Source organism: Sinohyriopsis cumingii, chromosome 17, assembly GCF_028554795.1.
Source record: "Sinohyriopsis cumingii isolate HCF-2022 chromosome 17, ASM2855479v2, whole genome shotgun sequence".
Classification (NCBI taxonomy): Eukaryota; Metazoa; Mollusca; class Bivalvia; order Unionida; family Unionidae; genus Sinohyriopsis; species Sinohyriopsis cumingii.
Genome location: NC_142977.1, coordinates 53467772 through 53485240, shown reverse-complemented (window position 1 = coordinate 53485240; position 17469 = coordinate 53467772). Strand labels below are relative to the sequence as shown.

The window sequence follows — 17469 nt, the reverse complement described above, 5'->3', positions numbered from 1 at the left end:
GATCCTTGGACTGATTCTTATATCACTGCTGTTGCAGTTTGATCCTTGGACTGATTCTTATATCAGTGCTGTTGCAGTTTGGCCCTTGGACTGATTCTTATATCACTGCTGTTGCAGTTTGGTCCTTGGACTGATTCTTATATCAGTGCTGTTGCAGTTTGATCCTTGGACTGATTCTTATATCACTGCTGTTGCAGTTTGATCCTTGGACTGATTCTTATATCAGTGCTGTTGCAGTTTGGTCCTTGGACTGATTCTTATATCACTGCTGTTGCAGTTTGGTCCTTGGACTGATTCTTATATCACTGCTGTTGCAGCTTGGTTATTGGACTGTGTTGCAGCTTGGTCCTTGGACTGATTCTTATATCATGGCTGTTTCATTTCGATCCTTGGACTGATTCTTATATCACTGCTGTTGCAGCTTGGTCCTTGGACTGATTCTTATATCACTGCTGTTGCAGCTTGGTCCTTGGACTGATTCTTATATCAGTGCTATTGCAGCTTGGTCCTTGGACTGATTCTTATATCACTGCTGTTGCAGCTTGGTTATTGGACTGTGTTGCAGCTTGGTCCTTGGACTGATTCTTATATCATTGCTGTTGCAGTTCGATCATTGGACTGATTCTTATATCACTGATGTTGCAGCTTGGTCCTTTAACTGATTCTTATATCACTGCTGATGCGGCTTGGTCCTTGGACTGATTCTTATATCACTGCTGTTGCAGCTTGGTTATTGGACTGTGTTGCAGCTTGGTCCTTGGACTGATTCTTATATCACTTCTACTGCAGATTGGTCCTTTGAATGATTCTTATATCACCGCTGTTGGAGCTTGGCATTTGGACTGGCTCTTATATCACTGATCTTGCTGCTAGTCCTTGGACAGATTATTATATCAGTGATTGTGCTTCATGGTCCTTTGACTGGTTCTTATACAAAAAATGCCCTTCTTGCCTCTTTGTCCTTTGACTGGTTCTTATACAAAAAATGCCCTTCTTGCCTCTTTGTCCTTGGACTGGTTCTTACATCACTCCTCTTGTTCTTTCTTGACTGGTGGGGTGCGATCGGAGCTTTTTCGCTATTATTATTATTATTATTAATATAATGTGTGTTTGTTTTTGTTTTTAATTCACTGTTTCGTTTCTCATTGTGTGACCTTCAAGAAAGCTGTCTTATGTGTAGTTCGAACTGTGTCCATAGGCATTATTGGACAAGATGAACGTATTCTGCAATATAGTCAAATACACTTTTAAAGGATTAAACATTTACACGAAAAGGGGCGTGACATATGGAACTTACTGGTATAATATTCAAACGTGTTTTCTAAATTAGATCTCGACAAAGATTCATAACATTCATTTTCCCATGCCTCCATATCCCGATGGTCAAAGGACATGTGCATACCCTGTCCATCTTAGATAACCACTGAAATCTTATCTTACCACACACCCTTTCCATTAATAATGTAACACTTCTAATCGATATTACACACAAGCATGGCATGTTAATATCGTTATATACAGTGACGAATAGCCCATGTAATTATGCTGGTAACACGATGACTTAGTGGAATAGCCTCCTCCCAGGACCCAACGAAATTAGATTGTTACTTTTTATGCAAATACGTAAATAAATACCACAGCAACTATTGTATTAAAACTGGAGGATTTACTGGTCTAATCTAATTCAATTATTTCAGACTTAGGTACGCGATAGAGACTCTAAAGGGTGACGTGAAGTTACAAATATAAAGTTTCTCTAATTTCACGCTGAGAAGTCGCCTCTTCAATTCTATTATTAAGGGTCACGGAAACCTTGACCCAGATTACAGCAGCTGTAAGAAGACACTCAATGAAACAAAAACATATCATGCAGTTGGACATAAATATTCACGTGGACATCTTCTGTCGGTGGTGTGACTGAATCACTATACTTCTCTAGCTTTTATTTCGATTTATACGTAAATTCCAATCTTAGAAATTAATAGAAACTTTGACTCAAGCAAGTTGTACATGAATTTTTTTCTGCATCTTTGTATTCTCATACATATCAGAATTTCCTTATATATATATATATATATATATATATATATATATATATATATATATATATATATATATATATATATATATACTAAAGATGAATGATTTTGCAAATTCGTAGAAATTAAACTAATGATTTCTCTTTATTAAAAGAAATGACTATGCTATGCAGAAACATATATGTAATTGAAATGCGCCAACACATTGGTAGTTTACCTTCAGTTTTCAGGGGCCACGAGTGGCCCAGTGGTCTAAAGCGCTTTTTGTCACGGATCATTGCCATCTCACCTTTGTATGCGTGGGTTCGAGTCTCGGGCTCGGTCAATGTTGACATGTGAGAAAGCTTGCCGGTAGCTTCTCGTGGGTCGGTGGTTCTTTCCGGGGTTTTCCCGGGATCTTCCTCCACCATTAATACTGGCCGCCATGTATAGCCTATCTTGTGCTGAAAAATGGCGTTAAACCCTACAACAACAACAACAACCTTCAGTTTTCTTACGAAACCCAACAAACGAATGAACAAAATTCGAAATCTTTTCCTCGCATAGATCAGTGATTCAAATCAATATGTCAATAAATCTTAAATTTCTGCAAATTCTTCTTACATGAAATTAAGGCAATCAGCATGGTCAAACAATAATTTGGAAACAAAGACCTTGACAACTGAACATGGACAATAGCTACTTTATCCTCTGTCAGTGAGAACAGTTATTATTTTTTTTCTCAAAGGACATTCCTCTCTATCTGTATGACATCTGTCCCTTTTCAACATTTGGTGGTGTTTACTTTGATTGGATTTGTGTATTTTATTTTATTTTATTTTAACGCTTATTTTATGTCTACCATGATGAAAGTGCAGTTATCAGATGACACTGAAGACCTTTCTGGTAAAAAAAAAAAATGTTACTGCTGTGGTTTCATTCACTCCTTCAGTGCCTTGGTGAGTGATAGAGACAGCCTTCAGAGCGAAATCAAGAAGACCTCATGACCGTATCTCGTCATATAAGTCAATACTGTATGATAGGACGATCTATCGCTTATTCAAACTGTGTGCATTTATTTATTTATTTATTTCTCTAAGAAAGCTTTGTTTCACGACAATTTCACTCCATATCGTTTTAATATGCAAGGTTTATCCCAGTTCTTATAATAGGAAATATACTGTACAAAAACATTTGCTGCGTCCTCGGTTGCACGTCCTTGAAAATAGTTCCTTTATTCTTACGTAAAGAGCATGTGGTGAACTGTTTCTTATCGTTTTTTATCTCTTGCGTGCAGCAATTTATATTAGATGATCGCTCATCTTGTGTAGAGTTATCCATCACAAATGTTCACAAGCTGTTAATTTTCTCATGAAGATCAAGCTTTGTTTATATAAAACGAGTTGGCTGTGTGCGTGTGTGTGTGTGTGTGTGTGTGTGTGTGTGTGTGTGTGAAAATTACATTGTTCAAAGCTTCGATGCTGTTCGGGCAAATTTTGGTCTCAGAGAAGTCAACGTATATACTTTGATTTCATCTTATCATTGCAAGTTTGTTTTCGTTAGAAAAGCATGTAATTATTATAATGACTTTAAGCAGATCATACATACATACATACATGCATACATGCATGCATACATATATGCATGCATGGTTGCATGTATACATACATACATACATGTACGCAAGCACACTTATACATACATAGATTCATACATACATACGTACGCACATACATACATACATACATACATAACATACATACATACATGTACGCAAACACGCACGCACGCACACATATACATACATAGATTCATACATGCATACATACAGACATACATACATACGCACATACATACATACATATATGCATACATACACACGCACACATGCATACATACATACACACATACATACATACATGCATACAACATGTATACATACATGTACATACATACATACATACATACACACACATACAAAATATACATACATACATACATACATATACACACACACGTACGTACGTACATACATACATACATACACACATGCATGCATGCATACATACATACATACATACATACATACATGCATACGTACGTACGTACGTACGTACATACATACATACATACATGCATGCATGCATTCTCTCAAGACCGAATGCAACCGGAATTCTCTCAAGACCGAATGCTTTTTGTCTGCTGTTTTCTTTCTTTAATGTTATTTTTTCTCAATTAATGTATCCTATTAGAAGCCTTTAAAAATTCATTATTATAACCTTCCGTAACTTTAAATATTTAATTACAAGTATGATACAAGCAGGGGTGTCATTTGGAGTGGGCGGGCGTGGGGGCATTGCCCCACCAATTTCCATGTGCTGTAAAATGTAAAATTGTTGTTGGCTATATACGAAAATTAACAAGCCCGTCAAATTTTACACCCACCCACCCGACCAGCAAGTGCCCCCGAAAAAAAGTTGAAATGACTTCCCAGGATACAAGTATTGTGCGCGCCATAATATGGCATACCAGGTCTCATTTGGTTGTATGGTGGGATAGTTTGTTATTGCACGATATATCCTCCTTGCAGAAAAAAAAATACATTGGATGAGAATTCCAGGATGTTGTTGATACAGGGGAGGTGAAACATACACCTAACTCCAATATGTTACAACTGGTTCTAGTTTGTAGCTGGCACAGTATCACACGAAATGTTTCATACACCTGGGTATTATCGGAAAGGATTTTCGAGTGAATTATTATCAAAGATTACTTGGGAAAGCACTTTTCGGATCAACGTAAGGGATTTGTTTACATTTCAAGATGGTTAGTTCGTTTGTTTATTGTTTTTGTTCATTTTAAGGATACTTTTAACACATTATTGGCTATATCATGCCATGCAAAGGGATCTATCGGCCTTTTCCAATGTCATATCGAGTCAGCTGATCCCGACTTGCCTGTGCAGGTTTTGAAATATCGACCATTGGATTGCGAGTCCGACACTGTCAATTGATCCACCTTGGTTCTTTCAAAGATTGTTGGACTATTAATTCCGCCTTCCAGCTGCTATGCTGTCTTGGTATGTCAAATCTATACCCAGTTGTCTATTTGCGTGAGCGTGCCTTATCTTCACGTTGAAAAATGCAGTAGTTACATTCCCAAATCAAATAGTTGCGGAGTTTTGAACTGTTCTATTAGGTACTTTGTTTCTTTTGTGTAATGAACGAACTTGTTTTTTTCCAAAGTGCCATTCAAGTTGGAATTTTGGTAGCCGCATAACTTGTGCAGGTGCGCCCGCAGAATTTTATTTTCCGGGTTTGGGTGTGGGTGTGTGTGTGTGTGTGTGTGTGTGAAGCATGCATTGGCCAGCTATTAAATTTTAGCCATTTTTAGAGGTGAACTCGGGTCTAGAGGGGTTAAAGTCTCACCCCTTGCCCCTTTGTACGGTGGCCCATGAAGTTTTTGATCATAATTTGGATTTCGCGTCGCCGCTAATTCATGTCAACAGGAGCTTGCATGTGGGGGCAATACTGTGCGTAAGCTATAGATGTATATGTTCTTTCTGGTTGCCATGATATGTGTGCTATACTGTGCGTGAGCTATAGCTGAATATGATGATATTGGGCTCTAGGGTGGGGTCAAACCGACTGAGTTTGCATTATTGATGTGTGTCTTTCGACCATGTACATCAACAAACCTGTACTGTTCCGTTTATTTGTATCTTCTTGCTGGTCAAATCAACCAATCAAAAGGTCACATGGCCTTGACTGGCTACATGATTTGCTATCACGCCCGCCAATCAAAAGTAAGGAGCAAGGCCAGATCAGGTCAAGTGTTCAGGGAAGGGGGTTCCAAGATTTTCAAAAGGGCTCCGACTTTCTTCGAAATGGCACCAAAGCAAACGTTTATGTGTCTGCTTACTTAAAGTGTGCATAATACCCGAAAAACATTCGCAAGAATAAATCGATGGTCCGATTTAAAGTGGAAAGTGACTAAGTTTGTGTGTCTACTTTTTATTAGCCGGGGGAGGGTTCCGAAAACCCCGGACACCCTCACCCGATCCGGTCCTTAGGAGAGTCTCACTAAAATCGAGGCACTGAACGTTTGATTGCAATTCCATTCAAACAACTGAACACGAGAGATCGAACTTAAGTCTCCAACCAGCTTTCACCCGACCACCCAAGTCCTCAAACTGAGATGCTAATGTGGCGAATGGGTTGTTGAAACAGCAGCTTTCCATTTGATTAGATGGCAACTCTTGCGATTTTGTTCAATAAATCTTCCATTGTTGATTTTGCTGAGAGGAGCTAGACAGGAAGAAATTAAATTAAGTGAATGGTATGTACCGCTAGCAGATAGGACTGGCTGTGATATCTGATGTTTCAAGCTTGAAGAATTAATGCTATGTTTACGTGAATGTTTGCCAACAACGGAATTAGAAATAAAATGACAATTTGGACCTTAAAGTCCATTTATAGAATGAGGTTAAAGGGCATGGATGTGAAAGTATATATTGAAGGTGTATATATTGTAAATATGGCCGACTTTAAAGGCATATTCCCGGAAATATAGAATGCCACAGTTTTCAGTTTCCTACAAATTGCAGGAAATTGTAGCAAAATTGACAAAAATATTTGCATGCACTTCTTAATTTATGCCTAGAAGCTGGATAATCTCATTGCCCATGCTATTTTTTGCAGATTAAATTGTTGGACGAGGAAGGCGTGACCATTATTCTAACCTCAATGCACGAGACTATAGACCCAAACTGTCTGAAAGAAAGAAACACACAGCCTCCCTAAAACCAGTTGAGGTACGGTCGTCTGCTTTCCCATTTTGAGTAGGGTGATTTTTCACAAGAAAGAAAAAATATCAACTCTAAAGAAGACGAGTTTCTTCGGAGTGGGAGGTTGCCTGATATATGTTGATGTATCTGATCAAACTGGGTAACGTCCCTTTTCAGTTAGACATGTTTGGCTTATATGCAGAGGCCCCAGGACTGCAAGTTTCAAGACCGGTAGTTCTTATCAACGGTCATGCCTCTGTGTCCATAGGATACGGATAGGCGGTAATAAAAGTAGGAATGGATACGGATAGGCGGTAATAAAAGTAGCAATGAAGAATTTTAGTAATGGACTGAGTGGGGTAGGTCTTAGATAAGGAGAGATAGGCATGTTCACACATAATTCCATTCGCGTTTGGGCATATTAAAGGCCAGTAGAAGAACGCCTTATTAACAGTCTGATAATCGACGTTGTTTTCTTCACATTCTCTGCGTCAACTCCAATTCCAGTAAATTTGTATTTAGCAGTAGAATTAAAGGCTTTTTTCTACCAGATTTTGCTGAAAGTCGCCATCAGCAGTACCACTATCAACATCACAGCCACCACTACCACCGTCATCATCGTCGTCATCGTCGTCATCATCATTGTCATCATCATTATTACATAATTGTCGTAATAGTTTTAGTCATTATCTGCAGAGTTTTCTATGAGATTTATATATTTTTGGCGGGAGGAATGTGTGGAGTGGCCGTTCGCTTTAACCGATGTCTCCCGTCATAATTCTGTCCACATAGGTTTGAGTCTCGGGCTCGGTCAGTGTGGGTACATGAGAAAGCTGTCAGTAGCTTCCCGCGGGCTGATGGTTCTTTCCGCAATTTTCGCGGGTTCTTCCTCCACCAGTTATACTGGATGCCACGTATAGCCTATCTTACGCTGAAAACAAGAAATATTTATTTATGTATTTATTGTTTTAGCTGCATTGGCAGAATGTAAATTATACATGGCAAGACCTTTACTCAAGGGGAGCCGCGGTTACTCAGTTGTTAGCGTGACAGACTCACTTTACTCCAAACCAAACCTTTACTCTGGCGATAACGTTGATGTAAGTATAAAGTTATTGAAGACATTTACATTGAGGGTATATGATGTTAGGGGACGCAGGCAAAATATAACATTGGTTACTATATCAGTGGACAATGGCAAACTATAACATTAGTAAGTGTTATCAGTGGACGCAGGCAAGATACATCATTGTGTAGAACTATTTTGTATTGACTTGTTGTAATAATTATGAACTGCATTGTTTAGGCTGTAATAGCGTCTCTTCTCAAAAATTCCGAACGAACATTTCGCAATGAAAAAACTGTTGTTTAATTGGTTTTTATCAACCTGCACCCATTCAGTTTTACAGTTAAATTTGACATTTCGGTCAATTAAAGGTCTTTTCACACCTAACTAGGCGTGAGTCTTGCCTATCAGAGGAATGCTTTGATCAGGCGAAGGGTAGTTTTATAGTTGATGTTTGCTGATTTTATGCCGTTACACCGACTCTCTGTCTTTCATCACTCCAACGCTGATAGGGCACATAGGGCTGTAAAATATCCTTATCAGAAGGGCTGATATCTTTTGGGCCAATATATCACCTCTGCCATTGCACTAAATCAGCCCTAAGTACTTCACACATTACTCATGGTCCTTCACGCAGCTTATAAAGACGTATTCTTGTTATTTACCTGTTTATTAGCCTATACCGTCGTACTCGTTAATAAGTCTTGTCAAACTGCCAACAACAACAACCCTGAGCTGCAGTAGCATAATGCGATTGCAGATTAAGGTCTGTCATTTTTGTTCTACTAATTACTGCTAAGAAACTGCACAGAACCTGATCTGCCGGCGCATTATGCGAAGCCAGATCTGTGTCTGTGCTGTTTGAAGTTTGACGCGGCTTATAAGTGAATATGACGGTAATACGTAGCTAGGGACAAACAAAATCCATCTTTCTGTTGTCTATTTTGTTCTCTACATTTTTCTTAATTGTCTTTATTTATAGCTGCATCCATTAGATGAAACAAGTCAAATAAAAGTGAGAGAATAGACTTTATAGCAAATATCAATTTATGACTCTCGAAAAAAAAAATATAAATATTTTTAGCTTTAAGAGACGAACATGTACCGATTTCTGACATGCCACGTACTGTAAGACATTCATCTTCTGAAAGAACGATATTTTAAATAATAAACTATGATCTTACTGGGTCATGGAATCATACAGTTTGCGTCATCTCCGTTTCAAAATGGTGATGAAAGCACTAGCGGACCGAGGTGCGAAAGGTGCGGCAAGGGGGATGGGGGAGCGAAAATTTTGGAGTTAGATCATAATTAAAGCTAAATTATTTAAAAAATTAAATTTGATTTTGAAAACAAACATGTATTTTTTGAAAGAATACTTCAAAGAATTTCTTCAGTGATATAAAAGTTAGATTTTTGGGACCATTGTCCTCAGAAAACAACAGCAAAGATTATACTTTTCCCAAAACAGTTTGTCTTTGTTAGTGTGGAGGAGGATTTTACAATTTTTGATTCTGTGATAAAAACCAAATTGTACGATATGGGTCAAGAATTTGGGGATATAAATTTTGCAGAGATATTGAAATTGTGCAATACAACTTTTGGAAACAGTATTTAGGAGTTCCTAAAACTTCCAGTAATGCGGTTGTGTTAGAGGAGTGCGAAAGATACCCACTTTGTACCTGTATTTTATTTTACGTAAAGATTAGATGAAACCACTCGCGTCACATGGGCTACCAAAATTAAATTCATGTTATTTCGCTTCGGTTTTGGATATGTCTGGCTATCAAGATGTTGTAGAGGAAAAAACAATTTTTCTAAATATTTTAGCGAAGAACCAAGGACTTGGCTTTTTAAAGCGATATTAACAATTCACATCACTGTGTGCATTATAATATGTATAAAACTGAAGTAGAAAATGAAAAATACCTATCATGTGGATTATCATTTTCTTTCTTTCAGGAAGTTACTTGCTAAATTCAGGTTCTCAACGCACATGCTGAAAATAGAGACAGGTAGGCGGCATAGCATCATTGGGAGAAACAATAGGTATTTTGAACTATGCCGGACAATTAATGTTTATTTGGTAGAAGATGAATTCCATTTTTACTGCGTTTGTAAAGGATATGACAATTTAAGAAAGAAACACTTTAATGAAGTTTATTATCTCTATTAGTCTGCTGAAAATGTGTATCCGCTATGAGTCATAGTAATATATTGATTATAAGAAATCTGTCTTACTATTTTAATTCGGTTTTTCGTCTTAGACAATCTTTAATAACTCTTGAGAATGGTGTATGATCCATACAGTGGTAGTAATACCTTACTAATATCATACGTTGATTCTTTCTAGGAAAGTGTGTATGTATACGCATGACAAACACCACATTTAATTTATGTACACCATGGCGCATACTGCATGTACAACTATTGTATTTTGTAATATGGGTCGGTGGCCTAAATTACGAAATAAATTATTCTTACCTGTCTTAACACCAAAGGGGCTCATTTAGGTTTCGAAACTTACATTGTTATTACTCCTTGGAATGGTATAGATGGATTTTAGACTACATAAGAAAACCGACTTGTTGACGGACGAACGCACAGATACACGAACGGACAATCATGACATGTAACAATAACTCTGCAAAATATAACACTTTCAAGACACAAAGAAAGTTAATCATAACAGCCAAACACAAAATATAAATGATGGGCACAACAACGAATTCTTTGTCTCGGTCAAGCATTATACACATCGATAGCCGCCATGCCTATTTTAAAATAATTATCTCTGCCCCTGAAAAATATCTTTTTAAACTGCATCTGGATCTCTCCACACTGGGTTCAGTAGATTATAGGGTTGATTATAATATTAATTATTTTTCTTTCTTGGAAATAGATTGGGAGATGCGTTATACATTTCCGTTAGTAATGAATCCCATATCTCTATTCATCAGCCCAGCATATTTTGTTAAATTTAAGAAGGTGGGTCGGTGTGGTTATCAACATGCATAGGTTTAAAATAGGAGACAGGTGGTACTTATGACTGGTTTTATGCTATTACGGTCTTGTTAACCTTGTGTTTACACTGTAACCATATTGGCAGTGACACTGGTTACATAACACGATACGTAGTATCTTTTTTTTTCTCTCGCAATGAATGAATTATTTGACCTGTTGATTGGAGGCATTACTCAATAACTTGTCCTCAATGATCAAAGATGTCTCACCTTTTGTCATGAAACAGACAACAATAGGAAATGTAATGTGCCACCGCACGTTCACAATAATGTGTTGTACCTGTTATTGTGAAATTTACATGCTAAAGATAAAGCTTACGTGTCATTTTGTTTATTAAATATTGTAAACTGGAGATATGTTATATTTAATAACCACACTAGAACGGATCTGTTGAAATGGATTTTAAAATGAAAAGAAATCATTTGTAAATACCGTACTATGACTGTCCCTGTCGACATTTACTGGAGACTGTCCATAGTTGACAAGTTATATGTTCTATCCAGTGCAGTTGTAACTCGTCCGTAACAATGTTTCCATCTCAAACATAATACACTATTTACTTATAGTCAGACGTTCCTGGTGCTGAAGCTATAACAGGAAGCACTGCTTTTAATTTTCGGCACAATCTACCTGTTTTTTCAGCGATCAGCAATGACTTTTAATTTACAGTCGGGTTCAGAATCGTTACAAACTGAAGTTCTCGCGTATGAAACGAAAATGAATGTTCATAATTTTTTATTTTTTTTTAATGAATAAATATTTTATTCGAACAGGGTTCGTAGCAGTAGGGTACATGATGCTGTACTGAACACAGAGCAACCGCAATGAACAATTCGGAGATCTGATTCATGCATTGTAAATCTGCAATATTGCAAAGTCAAAATCATAGTAGATACAGTGCAAAAGTTTGAACTAAATTATTTCAACACGCATGAGTTTTTCCGAAATTTATTAACATTTTACTTGCTTATGAAGTAAATATTTCTAAAGTAATAAAGTGTGAACAATTTCATGGACATTACCTTAAACACTCCTGTATCAGTGGGGCATATGGCAACACTGTCGTACGTAAGCAGGGAGAATTGCCAATTATCAGTGGGGCATACGGCAACACTGTCGTACGTAAGCAGGGAGAATTGCCAATTATTAGTGGGGCATATGGCAACACTGTCGTACGTAAGCAGGGAGAATTGCCAATTATTAGTGGGGCATACGGCAACACTGTCGTACGTAAGCAGGGAGAATTGCCAATTATTAGTGGGGCATACGGCAACACTGTCGTACGTAAGCAGGGAGAATTGCCATTTATCAGTGGGGCATACTGCAAAACTGTTGTACGTAAGCAGGGAGAATTGCCAATTATTAGTGGGGCATACGGCAACACTGTCGTACGTAAGCAGGGAGAATTGCCAATTATTAGTGGGGCATACGGCAACACTGTCGTACGTAAGCAGGGAGAATTGCCATTTATCAGTGGGGCATACTGCAAAACTGTTGTACGTAAGCAGGGAGAATTGCCAATTATTAGTGGGGCATACGGCAACACTGTCGTACGTAAGCAGGGAGAATTGCCAATTATTAGTGGGGCATACGGCAACACTGTCGTACGTAAGCAGGGAGAATTGCCATTTATCAGTGGGGCATACTGCAAAACTGTCGTACGTAAGCAGGGAGAATTGCCAATTATTATCCATGTACAAACTGCTAACATTTAAAATATTAAAACTAAATAGAAAGAGATCAGTATTTAAAAAGAAAAAAGAAATTTGTTAAACAAGTTTAATTTAAAAGCCTATTATAACACAGGTTTTTTTGGCAATTACTCTTTAAAGTTGTGCTGATTTATGAAGTTAATCCAACTGATATTTGCAGTGTGAGTTCACATGGTTACAGGTTAGCTCACATGTTATGCATCTAAATACATCTTGCTCATTAAATTTAACATTTATGGTATTTAAAAGTTAAGATACATTTAGTAAAGCAAGATTTTCCCCATGTGTAGCAAACTTGAGCTACCGTAAAGTTAGACAGTAAAATATATTCTGTCAGTTTTCTTCTCTTTATTCCTTGAGTGTTAAGACACTATAATAGTTGAAGAATTACAATTCATATATTTTCAACTGCCATGCTTCTATTACCATTGACAAAGGACAGTATTCACCGACGTCCTTGAAAAAAGTTCTGTATTGGTGCACATTGCTACTGACTTCTTTGCTCTAATTGTCAAAGTTTAGTGAGGGGATAAATCTTGGTTTAAATTGGTACTAAATGACTACATCCAAAACAGACGCAGGCATTAAATTCGTTGACACTGATCTGGTCTAATCAATGACAGACGTTTAATGATACAAGTTAAAGAGTTTCATAGTGAGTTACGGTCCAGAAATTTATGACTTGTACGATTCCTCAAATTGCTTTGTGTTAAGGTACAAGGAAAATACCCAATTCAATCCGTTCGCCCTCAAAGTAGTTTGTATTCAAGTAAACAGAACATATATTTGTCAAAAGAATTAAATTGTAATCAGTATCGTTTTCCAAGTAGTCGAGTAAGGATTTGACATTGTTACGGCTTTCTTTATTTAAAAAATATGGGGAAAATTCATTTCATTTCATTGTTTAAAATTTATTGATACTTTACAAAGCTACTTTGTTGGCTGTTTAAACATCTTTTTGACATTATGATTGGTGAAGCACATGCTATTAAGGGATCATTCATTTTGAGGTTTAGGAAGAAAAGAAACATATTTTACCCAGTTTTAGCTGTCAGAATAAGGGAAAATTTCATTCTAAAGCAACCTAAATATTTTCTTCAATGAGATTTTCTTCAATGAGATTGGTTAATATTTTTTCCAATTTTTATGTCTATGTAGGAGTATATATTGTTTCACATCTAAGTATGTTATGTCTTTCACAAACATAGCGTGATATCATTCACAAACGTAGCGTCTTATCCTCACAAACTTCTTTTCCGCTCAAAAACATTTGAAGGACTTCGTGAATCGAAATTAAGTTTAGTACGATATTGGTCAGCATCGATTTTCACCGTTTTCCGGTAACATTTTACGGACTCAATAGATTATAATCAAATATTGTCTGTGGCTTAAGAAAAGACCTAGCTCAGCGATAGGAACAGCTCAGCCATTTCCGTCAGGTCGTGAAATGACCTCTGAAGTATTGGAGGAATACGCTCAATTTGGTGTTTTTGGTGAAACGCATCTGGCGCAGTATACCATAATTAATACCACAGCAAATAACTTTAATGCTCCGATTGTGACCGTTTCCCCTTCTGCCGCAATATTGTTCTATGTGAACGAAAGTAGTTCAGAATATAGTTCTCACTGGCGACCAATTACATCTGAGGTTTCTTTCTGAATTTGACGGAAAAGACAGAGGATGTGCCGATTGATAGTTCAAATTTGACTTTCACCGTATTCCAGCCAAATTTAACGTAGTTATTGTCTCTGTTTGATTTAGAACTTTTACCATGATTTTCATTTCCGTGCATTCCCACTTTGAGGACTTTATTGGCTAAAATAATGTGTAATATAAGGCTTTACCTAAAAAAAAGCTAGGTTGATTTTCATCGTTATTAGGGATTGATTGCTCCTTTTAGACTCAAAACATTTTCATTCAACTTGTTTGGGCTTACTACTTTTTGAAGGAAATCATTGACTGAATTCAAATTCGGCACGAGGCTTTACGTCAAGAAGACCTAAGATGGCGCATAACATTATCGTATCTTGTACATGGATAGATATTTAAAGAAAAAAGAATTCCCCTCGTTTTGCTCACTGGTTATACTGCCTATTCCAAAAGAATATATATCTTAGGTATTGTTCAAAATAATTTTTAAATCCATTTATATTGGTTATGATTCATTTGTGTAATGCGGGTTATAGAGTATACAGCTTGGCCTAACTTCAGATGTGCACCTTTTAAACAATTGCAAGCTCCACCTGGTCATTTTCACTTCCTGGACTTCAGAGGTAAATTGTAAGAAAAAGAGCCGATAACTTTCTCTTTTCTTTACGTTTTATGTATTTGGTAATTCATTCCTTGCACTTTCAGAAGCTGGTCTTGTCTAGTCTGGCAAAATTTCGTGTCCCTATTTTAATACTAAGGATATTGTACTTTAGACCAGTGGCGTCGCTAGGGGGATGCGGGGGGTGCGGACCGCACCGGGTGACACCATCTCAGAGGGGTGACACCAAAATGAAAAATTGCAAATTTTACAGAGCACATACTGCTCAGTCTAGTCGGATTTCATAAGCGGATAACTGATCATAGTTAAATACATGACTAGCAGGCACAGCAGTGGCGTCGCTAGGGGGATGGGGGGGGGTGCGGACTGCACCGGGTGACACCATCAGAGGGCGTGACACCAAAATAACATTACTAAGGATTCTGTATGGTCTGTTACGGAAGGAGGACCATTGGGGTGACACCATGAGCTACTGCACTGGGTGACCCCAACCCGAGTGACGCCACTGCTTTAGACTAATTCAGGCTGATTCTTTTAGCACAAGGGAGCAGTCATTTTAGTTAGCCGTGTGCTTATTTCATGTAAAATTTCCACAAGTACGATATACAAAGAAATTTCAGCCACAGTACATGAAAATAGCATAGAGGTATACCAACATTCTCTCCATTATGCATGTTGCAAAATGTAAACAACTTCACTTTACACCCGCCACTCTCTCAGAAGTTCATACTTTCTGCAGAGCGCCCCTGTGTCAAGTTCGATTGTCACCATTTTGCTTCAAAACATTAGGGAGTTTTGACCCTTGTTTGACTTAGAACTTTGTCCTTGAAATTCCACCGATTATCTTTTGAATGACTTTATGGACTGAAACAACTTTCCTTAGAGACTTTGTATAAAAAAGACCGGGACCTGGTTTGCTCATTTGTTTTTGTTTTTGATTTTGTGTTGTTCTTTTTAAATACTGTTTTCAGGCAAATTTTTTGCAGTTGTGCCCCCTGCATCAGTCAGCTCTATCATTTGTCATTGCATCCGAGGCATGTGAAAACATATTCTGTTCACAATGCTTTAATATATCAATACTCACTATAAAAAAATTAAACATCTTAAATTATATTCCCTCCTTGAGGTGTCGCATTTTGTTAATTGTTTGCTCTACAAGACAATAATACAAATGCCTAGTGAGCAAAGACCCACATGTAAAAACAATATGGCATCCATCCCTATTCCATGAAATTTAGTACCGACAAAATTCCTACTTTTCCTTAATGCAAGAAACTGATGTTCAATAATGAACAGAATAAACAGCAACTTTAATCATTAAACAAAAGGTTCACTTTGTCAGTACATGTACATTAATCTATCGATATAATAAGTCGATATCATCTTGGAAATTCTTGCCAAAATGTGCACTCCAAGTTCCGAAAGCAACACTCTATAACTGGCAAGAAACACTCTCCGGAGGCAATACATTATTTTATGAAATATAAACCTGTCTGCCCTCTCAAAAGTTAGACATTTTATTTCCACTGTGTCCAAGTTTAATAATTCTGAAAGCCTAATTAATATATATCATGCAGTATAAAGTATGCTCAGGAAGTTCATGAAATTCCCCCAGACTGTAACCTTAACATTTGGCCTGATTGTTACACGTTTATGGGATAAAAAAAAAGAAAAACAAAAAACGGTATTTCAATCCTACTAATGTATACAAATCGCATATTCATATGCTTCTTCTTCAGGAGAAAAAAATTCCAGGAATTATTTTCAGCCAATCAGTTCTCTTCATTCCTTTAAAACACAGTGTTTAATATACGATCACAGTTACACTGGTTCCTTGGCTCATAAAATACTTAGCTGCATGTGCTCGAATAGAATTCGTTTACACTATTGCTGGATGCTGTACATAACGCGTAATCATGTTATTGTTTTCTTCTTATGAATTTCATAGTGAGGTATTGAAATTTAAAAATTTGAGAAAAATTATGTCGTTACCGATATCACTTTTGGATGCACTTTACTTTCCCGTTGAAAATATATGTAGCCTTATGTATATTATTCAGCCCTGTATTTCCATATTTATTCCTATTTCTTCTTCTGCTTCTTTTCTTCCTCTTCTTTCCCATCGACCCCCACATCTCTCAGCTTCCGCTTTTCTCTCTCCCTTCATATCACCGCTCGGATGCGAGGGTCGCGGATTCGAACCCCGGCCAAGTCATAGCAAAGACTTATAAACGGTACAATCAGCTGCCTCGCTTGGCGCTCGGCATTGAGCGGTTAGTGTTAGGAATTGGTATCAGGATAATTCGACTGGGTGGCACGTGATGCTTCATATCTGCGGTATGAGGCCCCAGTGCAAGACATTACTATAAACCGCCGCACTGTAGGTATCGTAATGATGTGACAAAAAGTATTAAAGCTACGTTCAAAATTTAAATCGCACACATACACACACACATACACACTTCATATCTGAAAATGTGTCATCTGTAGACCTACCAGTGTATATTAATGCAGTCAGTGAGGTTCCATCAGGAAATTCCTAAAGCGAACTCCAAACAGCAAAAGAGACCTCAAGAATGAGCTTTTATGTAAT

At 37.4% G+C, this 17469-nt stretch overlaps 1 long non-coding RNA gene across 2 annotated transcripts in view; it reads left to right on the top strand.

The window, feature by feature from the left end:
• The first annotated feature begins 4678 nt into the window (after positions 1–4678).
• Positions 4679–17469, top strand: part of LOC149778766 (uncharacterized) — a 40548-nt gene continuing 27757 nt past the window's right edge. Inside the window, exons 1-3 of one of the 2 annotated variants that reach the window (XR_016415541.1) lie at positions 4682–4844; positions 6719–6831; positions 9833–11337. This is a non-coding gene — a long non-coding RNA (uncharacterized LOC149778766). Of the gene's footprint in view, positions 4845–6718; positions 6832–9832; positions 11338–17469 lie in introns of those variants that run through there. The other variant, XR_016415542.1, reaches the window with a different exon arrangement.